This window comes from Scomber scombrus, chromosome 7 (genome assembly GCF_963691925.1).
Source record: "Scomber scombrus chromosome 7, fScoSco1.1, whole genome shotgun sequence".
Taxonomy (NCBI): Eukaryota; Metazoa; Chordata; class Actinopteri; order Scombriformes; family Scombridae; genus Scomber; species Scomber scombrus.
The window spans coordinates 21896045-21911643 of record NC_084976.1 but is presented as its reverse complement, the minus strand read 5'-3'; the positions used below and the strand labels follow the sequence as shown (position 1 = coordinate 21911643).

Genomic DNA, 15599 nt, shown 5'->3' with positions numbered 1-15599 from the left:
TTCAACTGTTTCCACCAGCAGTTGCTCACAGAAGTAAATGCATCTTTTCCAGCAACTTGTTTTAGGGTTTATTACTCTGGACCTATGAGACTATTCAACGTTTTTTATACATTGAAAACATACAAAATTAAAACACGATGATATGATCCAAGTAGTTTTTGAGATGTGCATATTTATATTCTTACACCATGGCTGTATGCTGTGGCTGTGCATGCATATGAACTGGAAATAGATTTAAAGTTTCACATGTATGTTTAATTGTAAAATTAGTGGCGGTAAATTAAAAACATGCTGTTTGACATGTTTTGCGTAGCTAACCTTACTTATCAACGCACCTTCAAACTGCTTACAATGGTTTCAATTGACTACTGGTATACAGTTTTTTAAAAAGTTAGTTCCTCAGCAGTAATGTCAACTCTTATCTCTTAAGTGTTTGCAATGTATGATTTATACATTGAACCCTCAGGGTAAAATATTGCAGTACAGGTATCAGTCATGCCTACAAAGACTAAATTCCTCTCTCAAGATGCCTCTATTTAGTCTCAAGGCTGCGTGTCCAAATGCCTGCCAAGATAAGAAAAAGTAGTGCTGCTCATCCTGCTAATTCAAAATCCTACTCTTGAATAAATGAAGGACAGAGTTTCTAAAAGGGTGATGTGTTTAATCACATTAAAAACTGTGGGTTCTTGGGCGCCTACTGTACAATATATACTACTATAGAGCTTTATGTTGCATTCTCTTCCTTACCTAACATAACCAGTTACCTCAGATGTTTTATTGAAGCATTTCTTTTTGTATGCATGTCGTGTCCATGTTGTTTGAGCATCTGTGCCCACATATGTGTCTGAAATCCAGAAAAAAATATGTGTCTGCCATGCCACATTCCTCCCATCTGACCAACCACATTCCTGCCATAGCCTGGCAATTAAAAGCCTTTACCTCCAGATCCCCACCACATAACCTACCCCAGCAGTGAACTAAGAGCACAGAAAGCCCATTAAAATGGGAAGTGCATGCCAGCTTCTTAATCGAAACACATGTAAGCCATTAAGAGTACACTTTGAATTCTTCTCTGTGAGCTAAAGGGGGAAACAAGACACAGAGGGAGAGCGAGCCAGAGACAGACGTCAACTCGGGGAGAAAATTTGGGATTCTGATCTCACTTAAGCAACTACAAAGTCAGCAACAGAAGGAAAGAAATGGAGATAATAGAAATAGAGACATAGACAAAAAAAATGAAGGGAAAGAAGAAACTGGAGGCTTTGATTAGAGGGCCGGATGAAAGCAGTATACGGGGTTTAAGCACTGAATCCACACTCACGCTGGGTTTTTCGCATCTTCAAATCCCCCCTCCACATCTTTCAGATGGTTTGGCCGGGGGTTCTTTGAATTGGGTCCCTATGGCGACAGCCCGGCTGGCGGCCAGAGCAACACTCTTTCCTGATGCTGTTTGGAAGTGGCAGGGATCACAGAAGGCCACTTCTGAGCACAGGCTCTCTGCAAGGGTTGTCTGTCTCCCTGTCTGACTGTCTATGGGTCTTTCTGTCTCTCTGTGTGTCTGTCTGTGTGTCTGTCTGTGTGTCTGTCTGTCTGACTGCCTGTGTGTCTCTCTGTATGTCTCTGTGTTTCAGTGTGTCTCTCTGTCTGTCTCTGTCTGTTCTGCGTGCCTGAAATTAGGATAGCTATAGAGATGAACTTATGTACAGTGAATACTGCATGTTAATCAGGGTTTTTCAAATTAACTTTCAAATAAGTGTAATGTCTGCTTTCTTTCACTTATGCTGGCTCAGTAATATGAAGCTCCCTCTCTGGTTCCCTCTTTTATTGTCTTGCTTTATTTCTTGCCCTCTTCCTCGATTTGTAGATCCTAATTCAGCCTCCCACTGTCTGTGTCTTGTGGTTGTTACATAAGTGAACTCAGTATCACACTCACATACACACAGTGCCCATTCATAGACCTCTCACTCCGGTTCTGTCTCCTCATACACACACATTCACACTGTGTCTGTTCAGGTGCTGTTGAAGGGAATATTTTAGGGAATAATCAAATTTGACGCAAGTATTATCTCATTATCTCATCCTGAATAGCAGGATGATGTTATTTATACAATAAATAACAACAACTCTGTAATAATTGTGATCAAATATGCTGCATTAGATCAATCATATCAGATTGCTATAAAATGAACTAACGGTCCAAATTTTGTTATAAAAAAGACACACAAATCTGCTACATCTCTGTTCGGCTTTCAGTGTCCACTAGAAATGCCCTGGGCACATGGAGAAGATCACAACTGGCAGCTGCCTGAGACACACACCACTGAGGGGAAATCTCATACACACATGCACAAAAACATACTTTTTATGGGCTCTGTTTTTTTCCTCAGTTGTCCCTCTGTCTTTCTTCTTGCTTTCGTTGTTTTGATGCCACTGATGCTTTTATATTCCCTCTTTTTTCTGTCTTTTCTATTGTCAAATCTCTCATGCACTCTCTTTGAACATGCTCAAACTCACTAGCACAAGCAACAAACATTCTCAGAAATACAGTATTCTTTTCCCTTCGACCCCTCGTGTATCTCTCTCATTCCTCTGTCCCTTTCTTTCTCCACTCACCTGTACCTTCTTTCATCACTTTCTCTTTATTCTGTCTTTGTTATATAGCCGTCCTCCCTTCTTCAACCTTCCTCAATTGCTTCTCAATTACTGTTATCCTACTTTCCTCTCACCCATCTCTGCCTCACACACCTCCCCTCAGCCTCTTTTTCCCTTCCTCATGTCCTTCTCTTCTCCCCTCATATCTTACTCCCTGCCTTGCTATCTCCTCCTAACTTGTGTTTCATCCTGTTGGCCTCTGTCTTGGCTGGCATGGCCGACTGCTGTGGGCTTATTGACCAGTCACACAAGAGGAATCCCCATTCATTCATGTGCGACATGGACATGCCTAGCACATGGCCTCAGTCGCACTTAACACTGATCATAAAAGCCTGACTCGCTATAGCTCTGCAGTCTACGCCCTCTTTACACAATCAAGAAAAGGAAAAAAAGACAAGATCAAGCCCTTAGCTGGCTGTGAAGATTTGAAGTACTTGTATTTGTGTGGATGTGTGTGTGTGTGTGTGTGTGTGTGTGTGTGTGTGTGTGTGTGTGTGTGTGTGTGTGTGTACAAACACAGTATGTACATTCAAATATTTGATTTTCTTTTGAATGTTTGTTCATTGATCTATCTGTGCAGTGCATATAAATCATTGCATCATTCCATTTACTTTTTTTTATTATGAAATGTAATGCTTTTCCAAATGTTACACTGTATTGTGTGTCTGCAACTGTGACAGCCACCAACAATCGCTTACTTCAGAAACTGACAAATAAAACGCACCTCAAACCACATGTCAAATTATAAACCATCATTGACCTTCATTTGAAAAAAACATATATTTGGCTTCCAGCTTTGCCTTGTGGAGCTTAACCACATTAGGCTGGAAAATGTGTCTCAGGGCTGCAGGAAACCAATCATTTAAAGACATTTGCGTGTCTGTTTTTTTATAGTTGCACAGATTTTACGTTTTTTTTTTTCTTTTCTCCTTTGAACCCACCTCATACCATGAAACGTGTCAAGAAATCAGCTTGCTTGATGAACACTTTGTTCAGATTTAGGAGATGTGCACATTGGCTCCCCTGTGAGTCTCTGCAACCTACAGCTACCCTAACAGCCCAGCGTGTGCTGACCCGCAGAGCCATTTAATTTGAATCTTCGCACAGCTGTTATTAAAAGAGGACAGCCTTAGAATTGTGTTGCCGTTTGAAGTTTGAAAACAGACACGGAGCACTGGCTTGAACAGACAGGATCTGCCGTAGCTGATTGGCATCGGCTTTTTCATTCAGGTTTAATCATGAGTAGCTCATTCATGAGCTGCTTGTGTACCAGCTGACTGTTAACATCCAACCATATTCATGCAAGTGTGTATGGTGGCATTTATTACCTGACACATCTCACCATCTACACTGCTGATACTGTCACAATGAAGCTGTTTGCTAAAGCTCGCTCCTCCACTACAACTTAGTCCTTACGTGAGAATATGTCTGACTTGTTTGTGGCGTGTTTAAGCAGCTAGTGTCTGCACCAAGGGTCAAGTGGACAGTCAGAAAAATCAACAGTGTGAGATGAACACAGACAAAAGGGTGAGAAATGAGAAAAAAACAAAAGTGCCCAATGCATAGCAGAGGGGTAATTGTACAGTGACTGGATTCTTGTGGAGAGGTCTATATGTGCATGCATACACCCGTGTTTGTACAGTATACGTGTGCATGTATGACTCTGCATGTGTGCGTGAGTGCATGTGTGTACATTGCAGCCACAGGCAGACACATGGGAGCCTGAGGAGCGGTGAATATTACAGAGGAGTGGACCACAGAGGGACCAGGCCCATAGCCAACAGACAGGCCCCACTCATAAATCCTCTCCACACTGACGCCTTTCTCCTCCGTCTCTGTCTCTCTCTTTCTGTCAATCTGTGTGTGTGTGTGTGTGTGTGTGTTTGTGTGTGTGTGTGTATGTGTGTGTATGTGATTCATTGTTTTTGTCTCACTCACTTACTTTGCGTGTCATTGTCTCCTTAGCTGGGAAAAGGGAGTTTTCACTTGTGGAATACTCAATAGCCATGCGTCCATAATATGAACAAATTGTAATCGTCTGAGTCTGACAGAATGGTTTGTATCGTCTAATGGGAAGTATTTACTGTTCACCTGCACAATAACACAATAGTATATGTAAAGGATTTGACTTTTAGCCACTTTATACAGATTTTGCTAACACTTTCTGTTAGCATTAATTTCAAAAAACAAAACAAAAAAAACATTTAATGTACTGTATAAACCAAGTAATAAGAGACACCTAGATGGGTTTTTTTAACCTTCAAATCTACTGCACTATGCTGTTACAGCTACTAAAACAGTGGCGATAAACTTCAACTTCTTGAATGCACCATCTTCTGCTCCATTAAATCTTCATGGATTTAATATCATAACACTTACATTTTTAAGCTACATTTGAGTGCAGACCTCAGCATAGGTGTCAAGTGTGCGGAGAGGAAAATTCAGTTTTGCCAATGCCAACTGTGATTATTTCAACCACCCGTGCTTTTATAGTCACAGTGAAATTTGGCTTACATTTTGCATTCTCTGCCTTTATTGGGCAGCTGACAATACAGAGACAGATGGTAAACAAGAGGAGAGAGAGGGGTATGACAAAAGAAAAAGGTTCCAAACTGCAATCAAACCAGGGAGGTTGCAGTTATACGGTATATGTCCTAACCACTCAGCCACCAGGACGCCCTGAAAACTTGGCTTAGTTTGACCAAAATGAGCAGGCAGATTAATGCGCAAGCTTGTTCAGCCACCCTGCTGGAGAAAAACAGTGACATTTGTGTGAATTAGATCACCATCTCTCCAGCATTGTGTCATAAAAAGAGTCATTGAGCCTGGTGGATCTTGTAGGCCAGCAACAAAATCAACAACTGTAGAAAGTTGGGGGATCCCAGTGGTTCAGTAGCCACACAATAGCATTTAATTGAAACATTGCAGCATCAGGCTGAGTATTTATGACATAGCATCCATCTCTCAATTTTTACTGCCATCTGTCTTTTTTCTACCATGGCCTCCACTACTAAAGAAAACCCATATTGAAACATAACCAACATATAGACAACGTAGTATCTAGCTAGCTTGTGAGTCAGTTCACTTACAGCAAATTAAGAAAACACACCAAAAGTCAAAAACAATATTTAATGTACCATAACTTGCATCTTCATTTTAGACCATCTATCCACCTTTACTTCCTCCTTTTTCTCTAACCAGCCGAGGTGTCAGAGAGGCAGAAATCTTTTCAGCAGGCAAAATGTGTTGTGAGTGGCAGAAATGAGATTGATTTTAATCAGAGTCTATAATTACATTGCTGCTGTTGTCACTGATGCTGACAACAGCCAGCCCTCCTATCTGCCTGTCCTTCAGTATGACTATATCTCTTTGTCTCCTTGCCCAATGCCTGTCTCACTGTCAGTCTGCCCATGTCTCACTGTCTCTCTTAGTTCCTTTATGTGAACCTGCTAGCTGTCTTCCTGTTTGACTATAAGTCTGATTGTCTTTCCTGTCTTAAAGCATGTTCCTTTGTCTGTGTTTCTTTAAATCACCATGTAATAAGCAGCATAATTATTTGTTTCTAGCGTCTCCCTTTGATACACACACAAACAGGAACGCCTTTTGCCAGAGGGGACAAAGAGCAAGACAGCCTCAGAATGGCAGCTCAAAACAAATGACCTTGATGCGATTCGCAACCTTCCACTGGAGTCTGTCCTGGTTCATGTCTGACTTGTTTGCTGTCGCACTGTTTGTTTCCCTGTCTTACATTGTGTACATGAATGTACTGCCTGTTGTAATAAGTGACCGTGAGCATTCGTAGGACTTTTACAACACCTGTATGCAAGTCTACCTTTGAGTCCAAGCTCAGCCATTCGCCAACGACTCTCAGGTGTGTGTTCTTGTTTTTTTGTAGGATGTAAACTTAATTCGAAAGGCATAAGCAAATGAAGCCTCTTTTAAAGCAAACCAAATCACAGCCAAAATGTTGTTATGGCTGTGTTTTAAGTTGTTCTTCAAATAGGTCAAATGTGAACTAGGATGATTTTTTTTCTGCTGATTTGTTCATGCAGAACTTCAGTTCAAACATTCACAACTTTTACTGTGCATTTAAGAAGCAATGTGAAGAGCAAGGTATTTGGAAACAGTCTGTTTCTTAAAAACAAAAAATAGCTCACACACTGTCAGCTGGCTGCTCTTCTCGGCATCCATTATGAACATAAATAGCAAAATAACGCAAACGGGTAAACCAAGTGAATAAAACAAAAGGAAACGGATGACACCAAAAACATTAAGAACAAAGTGATGGTGTTGATGCCATGTTTACACCACACACGCAACTTCTAGCAATGTTTACTGTACATGTAGAGCCTGACACGCATAATACAGCCACAAGTGTCAGCATTGCATTACCACATCTGGATGATGTTCAGTATGTGTTTTGTGTTATGGAGTTGTGTGTGGGATCACAGCTCAACAGCTGACCAATCAAATTTTCTGCTACCTTGTCATGGAGACCCAAAGCGTTCAGAATGTTTGAATAATAAGCATATGAATGAATAGAAAGAAAATATGCTAAGTCACTATGAAACCAGACTTGGGAAAGAACTTTAAATTGCTGGGAGGAAATCAAAATGACCTGAAGTAAACTATGTTGTGAAAAGAAGCAAAACAAAATAACACTTCATAATAATGAGCTTTCTGAGTTTTATAACTATTTCACATTTTATGATTATATATTTCTCTCTGTATTGATTCATATGATTATTTATTTGGTGATGTCTTGTTTATATGGAATACTTTGTGGTCTCCCTGCTGTGTGGGCTGGGCAGAGCTGTAAACATAAAGTGTGAAAGCATGAGGTAATTTGTGAGATTGGATATGAAACATTTATGTAAATAGAGTAACAAAAATAAGAAGCTAAAAAAATATTTAAAAAATTCAAATCTTAACTCAACATTTAAAAACAGAATTAAGAATGTCAATTATAATTTGACAAAGGTGGGCTTTAAATGCTTAATTTAAATGCCAATTGTATGAATCAATTTATAATTGCTTTTCCTCTTTCAATTTATCAATGTATTAATTGATTTTAATTGAATAGACTATACTTCATAGACTGTATCACTTAAAATATAAAGGTTAGTAGGCAGGTGATTGTGGTGAACAGATGTGTACACCAATTCTCTGTTATTTTAAATACACTTTCACATCACTTAAGCTGCTTCTGTACTCTGGCTTTAGTAATTCTAGTGTAGTAGATGCAGACACATTGATTTTGTGTCACTAGAAATGTCAGTAAGGAGTAAAACTTTGAATTGAACATCATCCTTTAAAATTTGAGCCACAGGCCTCCATCGTGATAGGGCCAAAAGGTCCCGTGGCTCTCCTTGTTCAAGAGCCAGTTCATCCGTCTGCCTGTTGGTCCACTTTCATGTCTGACATGGCAGGTTGCAGCGTGGTGAACTTTGCTGCCTGGTGGCACAGAGGACTTGTGACACTGCTTATCCCCACACAGTGAGATGCCGACGCCGCTAGCATGACAGAATGGCATAGGTCAACTCCTCTCTTCTCCCTCCATCACCCTCAGTGCCAGTGGGCAGAGCAGACTCCCAATTAAATGACTGTGATTCCCTCATAAACAAGGTCAAAGAGACTGGAATCAGAGAGTGAGGGAGTGGGAGAGTTTGAGTTTGGACCAAAGAAGCAAAGGAAGAAAGGACAAACAGACAGATGTAGCGGCAGAAGTAGAGAGTTGGAGGCCGGGTGAGTCAGGGTGAAGGGAGAGAGTAACTGGGAAGGAAAAAAAGAGAAACAGAAAGAAGGGAAAAAGAGAGGGAGATTGGAGAGACAGAAGGAAAAGGCAGTATTAATATTCACAGACTCCCAGCGCTTCCTAAATATTTTATTACTTCCAGCTGTTTGATGTTAAGGAGACTCACCAGAGAGCCCCCCACTCACACACTTGCACACACGCACACAGACACTCACACACATGCACACACGCACACACACACACATATAAGTTTGCGCAGCTATCCTTGTTATGCAATTGCATTGACTTCCTTTCATTGCGGACAATCTAACCCAAACCTTAACCTAACCTCAATTCACACCTTCCTCTTACCCTAACCAGGACCTTAGGAATGATGTGTTGCCTCTTTTGGTCTCCATAAGGACTACTGGTCCCGACAAGGTTGGTATTTATACCAGAAAAGGTCTCAAAGAGGTATCAAATACACACACAGAAACATTCACAAACTTGCACTAATAAAAATGGATGCATGCACTCACCATCACAAAGCCACATTCACAAAGCCACATGCAAGTAAATACCAATGCACACACTAGCAAAAAACTCACAACCACAAACTCACAGTCACATGAACACAACATGAAGACCAACACACACACACACACGCACACACGCACACACGCACACACGCACACACGCACACACGCACACACACACACACACACACACACACACACACACACACACGTCTAACAGCAATTACATATATGTGCACAGCAGGAAACACACAATAAAAACATGCATGTTTACACGCATACACCACACCATATGCAGTTTGGATACATAGCATACATAGCCATAACACACAACAGTAAAAATGCATGTACAAACACACACATACACAGACACACCACTGACTGTACATCGATCATAATCTGTCTTTCAGGAGTTCTATCACATTTATTCATTTATTTATTGGCTTATTTATTTATTTGTGTATTCATTATTCGTTGGACTGACTTTCTTTTTATTTGCGAGCTCAGTTCCGAGGGGAGAGCGGGAGAACATTCATCTTCTGATGAGAGTAGTCATTAATTCAGAACAGGCCTATCCCTCGCTCTCTCCCTCTGTCAGTCTGTCTCTTTCTCTCTGTCCATCAGACAGACTCACTCGCTCTCTGTCTCTGCCCATCAGCCTGAATTTCTGCCACTGTCTTTCCCTCTGTGTCAGTGTGTCTCTCTTTCTCTGGATTTCCCAGTTTCCCCCAGTCTTTGTCAATGTCTCTCTTTCACTGTCTCTCTCTCTCTCTCTCTCTCTGTGAGTTTCCCAGCAATGTATCCTCCTCCTGCATTTCTAAGACTATGTCCATATAAAGTGGGCTAATTATGAAAATGCTGTTTACATCTGAAAGCAATGTGCGTCCAACACCACACCAGTGTTTTCAACTAATTTTCTCATTCCACTCTAAAACACCAAAACATTATGAAAATGACTAAATTAATTTCTTCTTCAACACCATCTTCTTTCAATCAGCAAACATTTAAACTGTGCATCACAGAGAACATCTGGTAAGGAGTACGACGGACACAGCCTGGTTACTCTGCTGAGTCTCATCTGATTAAACCTTCATTTTATCACCATTCTGCTCTTTTTGATTAACTATACTGTGTTTTAATGCAGCCAAACTCAGGACATAGTGATTTTGATTGACATATTTTTCTATTTCTGCGGACAGACAACTGAATGAATGCAGTTGTGTGGTCAGAGGTCACAAGTGCTACCTGTTAAAAAAAGGCATTCATTCAACACTGCCCTAAAATGCAGATCAGTATTTTATAATCAGTAAATCAGTATAAACACACCGGTACTGATATTTGCATACCGATTGTTCAAACCTATACCAACACATACATGTAGGTGCGAAACGAAAACAACGAAACAAGATGTGAAGGTAAAGAATTCGAAGATGGTAACAAACAAGGAGCTTATGCAATTTGCTGTCTTGGTTTTTAGCTACAGGTGTACCTATTCTAATATTGCAAGTTACCATATGACCATTACTGAGCAAAAAAGCTGAAAGTTTGAGGGAAGATGGGTTAATGAGTTCTGTACCTCTTTATATGCATCAATCCACTCCATTCATCCATAAGTTATATCACACAGGGGACTGGAGCCGATCCTAGCAGACTATGGGCGAGAGGCAGGACACACCCTGGACAGGTTGCTAGTCAATCACAGGGCTAACACACACGGAGAAAGACAAGCATTCACACATTCACTCCTACAGGCAATTTAGAGTTGCCAATTAACCTAACCAACATGATTTTGGTCTGTGGTACGATGCCAGAACACCCAAAGGAAACCCACACAAGCACAGGGAGAACATACAAAGTCCTCATAGAAAAGCCCAGCCGGCCGGCAAGTTTGTACCCAGAGCCTTCTTGTTGAGAGGTAACTCTGCTAACCACTGCACCACCATGCCACCCTGTATAGTATACAGTGTATAACAAAACTGAGTACACCCCTGTGCAATATCATTAAAACATTAAATGATTTAAAATCACTTCATCTTATAATAAATGCAATATTTTTCTTATTTGTAATTAAAAACAAACAAGTTAGATAATGGTAGTGATAATAATAGACTAAACTAAAAAAATACAGTCCTCAAAGTAAAACCTCAACGCAACAAGTGTGAGTACACCTGTGACCACGGACTTAAAAATGATTACACCTGAGACTTCCAATTAAGACTAATTGACTGAACAAGGTTATAAAACAACCTGTGAACACCACAACTTTCTAAGTTTTGTCCAGGATTGTGTTTTATGCAACATGGTACATGGTGAGCAATTGCCTGAACAAGCAAGAAACCAGGTTGTGAGACTTTATAAAGATGTGGGAGTGTCCACGATCATCAGTAGGCTACCGAACAGAAGCCAACACACAGTTGCAGCAGTGGTTAGGAGGTACAGGAGGACCCATACACCAGAAAGTGCAGTGGCCGTCCTCGAAAAAATAAAGGCACACACAACTTGCTATCTATGCAACCTTGCATTAAAAAACAGACGTGCAAGTCCTTCTGACTTGGAACAAGGAGTATTTGTGGAAAATGGTGTTTCAGTGACTGCTCAGAAAGTGTGAAGGACATAGCATGATAACAGACTCTACAGATGATGTCCAAAAAGAAAACCATTGCTCACACAATGGCACAAAACTACAAGATTAAACTTTGCCAAAGAACCTGATTAATATTGGTAGCACATTCGTTGGTCAGATAAAAGCAAAAGAAATTAGTTTGGATCAGGTGGGGTTCAGCATGTTTGGCATAGATAGTGCTGACCGTGAAACATGGAGGTGGGAGTGTGCTGATGGTTCTGCATGAGTGCAAAAGGTGTAGGGGAGATAACATTTAGCCTATAGATGACACTATGGATGCAAGTATGTATATCCAAATACTTAATAAATTAAAAGATGACTGGAGAGGAATTTTCAAACGACAATGATCCCAAACACACTGCAAAATTCACGTAAAAGTTTTTTTTTTAAAGTAAAAAACTCTGACCTGGCACAGTATGTCTCTTGACCTGAATCCAATAGAACACCTTCAGAGTATCTTAAAGAGGAAAGTAGAGCAACAAAAACCCTCCAGCAAAGCAGCTGAAAAGAATTATCTGCAAAGATTGGCAGAACATCTCTCCGCAGATTTAGGCAAGATTGGTATCATCCCTGCCCAGGAGGATTGAAGCTGTCATCAAAAATAAAGATGGGCATACAAATATTAAAAAAAATAGAGGAATGTAGTCTCACCAATGAAGAGCGTTCTGACTTTTGTTGCAGTTTTTTTCTTTTCATTATAGTTTAATTAGTCAGTCTGTTTTTCAAGTGAATGGGCTTAATTCTTCTTAGTTATTAAAAACAAAAAATGTATAAAATGGACGGGACTTGTAATTACAGCAGTATAAAACTGACAGGTTGCTATATAGCTGTTAACGTGTATGCTGTAAATATTCCTGCTGTGGTATAACATTGTACTTACAGGTGACTAAAGAATGGGACTAAGAGGTTTATGTAGATTGCCACTATTGTTACACAGGTTGCTTGAATAAAAAAAAAAAAAGAAGAAGACATGTCTACAGGTGAACTGTAACCAGAAGTGTCCATTTAATGGCCAAGGTGGTTGCCGGAGATGATTGATTATGTCCTGTCATAGTGTAACTGTCATGAACTACAAGTGAATGACTGGAAAATTCATTGCACAATGCCAAAATTAAAGTATATAATGAGCTATGGGTCATTTCATGACTGTCAAACTCAGGTCCCCCCTAATGGTAATCTAATTTCAACTTGCATCAAAAATTTAGCAATACCTATGAAACATACAGCATCTCTGAACAACATCTCCACAGAAAACATTCTCAGCAGTAATTTACTTCACCAGCAAACCTCAAAGATCGAGATTCGTTTATGACCTGTGCCTTTCAAGGATGATCATGCTTATGGATCACCCCCCACCATTAACAGACAAAATTCACCCCCCCTGCAAGTTTATGTTTTCATGTCCCTCACTTACATGTACATTTTGGAATAAACACATGAATCAGTACCCAGTAATTAAATATATTTATAGTATAAATTCTCTTCCCCGAAATAATAGAATAGGCGCCCAAAAAAATACCAGTAGTATAAATATCACATCATCACGTCTACATACTGTACTGTTGCACCTTTTGTATATAGTGTTACCGAATAATTATACTGACAGAACAAAGTAACAAAGCAACAGGAATGTGTGCTTGTACATTCTTGGCTGGCCAGCACATTGCTTTGCTGGATAATGTTCCCTTTTTTTGTTGCATGATGATTCTGCTTTCTTTGATGGACTATTTTTTATGTAATGGCAGTGGTCTACTTAAAATGAACGAGTGGTCTGAGCATGACCTAAGTGTGGATGCACTCTAACCTGTATCCCCCTCTTTTTCTTTCTCCCTATGTCTGTCTTTTTGTTTCTCACTCTTCCCTCTATCTCTCCTCCTCTGATCCGTCTACCCCCCGTGTTCCCAAGCCTGTTAATCAGCAGATAGTTAATGAAGGCCTCAGTTCAAAGACAGAGTGAGAGAGAGAGAGATAGAGGGAGCGGCAGCGCAGAGCGCCAAGATCGGGAGGAGTTTTGGACCAACTGTCTGTTTGTCAAAACATGTCCACACGTCTGTCTCTTTGCCTGTCTTCTCCTCTGATGTGAGTCCCTCAATGAGCTCCCCACAAGGACCACAACACAGCATTTGCTCTTTGGGTTTCCCTTTCATGTTCCATTAAATTTGAGAGGGAAGAAGACAGAGAGACACACAGTGAGAGTGAGAGAGAGATTAATTACATGTTTCAATAATGGAGATTAATTAGTATTATTTAAACATTGACAGTATCAACTAGTTGTCAAGCATTTTGCGAGGCACACACTGGAGTTCTCATTTTAATGGGTAAATTCATGTCTCTCCGTGGCAGCCTAAAAGTCATCTCCTCACATCTTTTCCCTCCTTCCACTGCTCCTTCAATACTGTGCATCAACTCCGCTGGCATCCAAAATTGTAGTTTTCGTGGACATCATTTTGTGTTTATTCCTACTGTGTTTTCATGTTTATTCCATTATAACTTTAAAAGTGGAAACGGTCAAGTTAGAACGGTGAAGAGTGGCCATGAAGTTGTCATGTAGCCCCCCCCCCCCCCCCGCCAAAAAAATAAACACCAGTGCTCTCCAGCTTTGGCCACAATTTGAGCGGGTGACAGGAAACAGAGAGGGGAGAGGGAATGAAGGCGGCGAGTCACTGTAGAGATGAGAGCGTGAGCACCCAAACCACATCCCAACACCACAGGCTGACTTCACCCTTTTTAACAGCACCATATTTCCCCAAAATGTATCAGACGTAGCACGTGATAGCCAAATGGCAGTGAAATCTCTGATAAATCCAGGCACCAGTTTTTCTCTTGAGGGAAGCGCTGTCTGCTAGAATCATTTATAAGGGAGGGATGGGAAGATCCCGCTCCTTCAAGAACTATAATAACCAAAAATAACTCATGTTGGCACACTTTAAAGCATACTCAACCACACACACACACACACACACACACACACACACACACACACACACACACACACACACACACACACACACACACACACACACACACACACACACACACACACACACACACACTTATACACAAATGCATGCAAACACACACAAAAGTGAGGCTTTACTTTTAGAACCTCCACGGGGGGTCGAAAGATAAATCTGAGCAGTCCAAAGATGATTAACTAGACAGAAAAGAAAAAAAATCATAGTTCTGGGATATGACATTATGCTCATTTTTGGAGACTTGAGTCTCTGTTCTTGTGAAATACTAAAGAGAGCTCTTCAGATGTCCAAAATTACACAAATGAAACCATCTGAGAACTTAAAATCTTTTTTTGTCTTTTGTCGTTGAATTTCTCTAAACTCAATCTCTGATATAAATTCACAAGTAGACATAGTTGATTTATGGGGTAACCCTAACCCTAACCCAAAAAAGTGGGGAACAACTGCAGGAACAACATGGATGAATCATAAGATAATCAGACCCTCATCTGCTTGTATGTAGCAGCCCCATATTCAAGATTGTTTCGTGTTTTTTAGTAACATGTTGTAGGTTTAACATAACCAGTGCTGCTGTTGTTTGGAAACTTCTGCTGGGAAAAAATGTGATCAGGACATGGCTTCTTTTGACTGATCTCTTTGATCATCCAACAAGAAATGTTAAAAAAGCCACTTCATAAAGTAGCACTGGTTTAGGGGCCCCAGCAGCAGCAAGCATTGATTACGTACAATAAATACACAATGTTCACTGCAATGTTAAATATCTGTGTGTGTGGCCTGTGATTGAGCTGTATCAAGTCTTGAAACCTGGACTATCATTGACTTGTTTTTCTTAAATTTTACTCAACCAGGCAAGGTATGTGTTTTTTTCTGCAATAACCAGTGCTGTCTAATATTAATCTGAGGTGTTTTACTATTGAGCAGGTCTGACACTGAAGAGCAGCATGAAGCTCCGACTCCATCTCTGCTGATATATGGTAGGCTGGTGTGAAGGTTTGAGATGTATACTGAAGTAACAAGAAATCTGGTTGAACTCTCACAAGACAGAGATGGGGGAAGTGAAGAAAAACCAAACAGCGGGC

At 40.5% G+C, this 15599-nt stretch overlaps 1 protein-coding gene across 1 annotated transcript in view; it reads left to right on the top strand.

The window, feature by feature from the left end:
- Positions 1 to 15387, top strand: part of ppp1r8b (protein phosphatase 1, regulatory subunit 8b) — a 126741-nt gene extending 111354 nt beyond the window's left edge. The window contains exon 8 of the mRNA XM_062423286.1: positions 15374 to 15387. The gene's annotated coding sequence lies outside the window, so the exon portion shown is untranslated. The remainder of the gene's footprint in view (positions 1 to 15373) is intronic.
- The last annotated feature ends 212 nt before the right edge of the window (positions 15388 to 15599 follow it).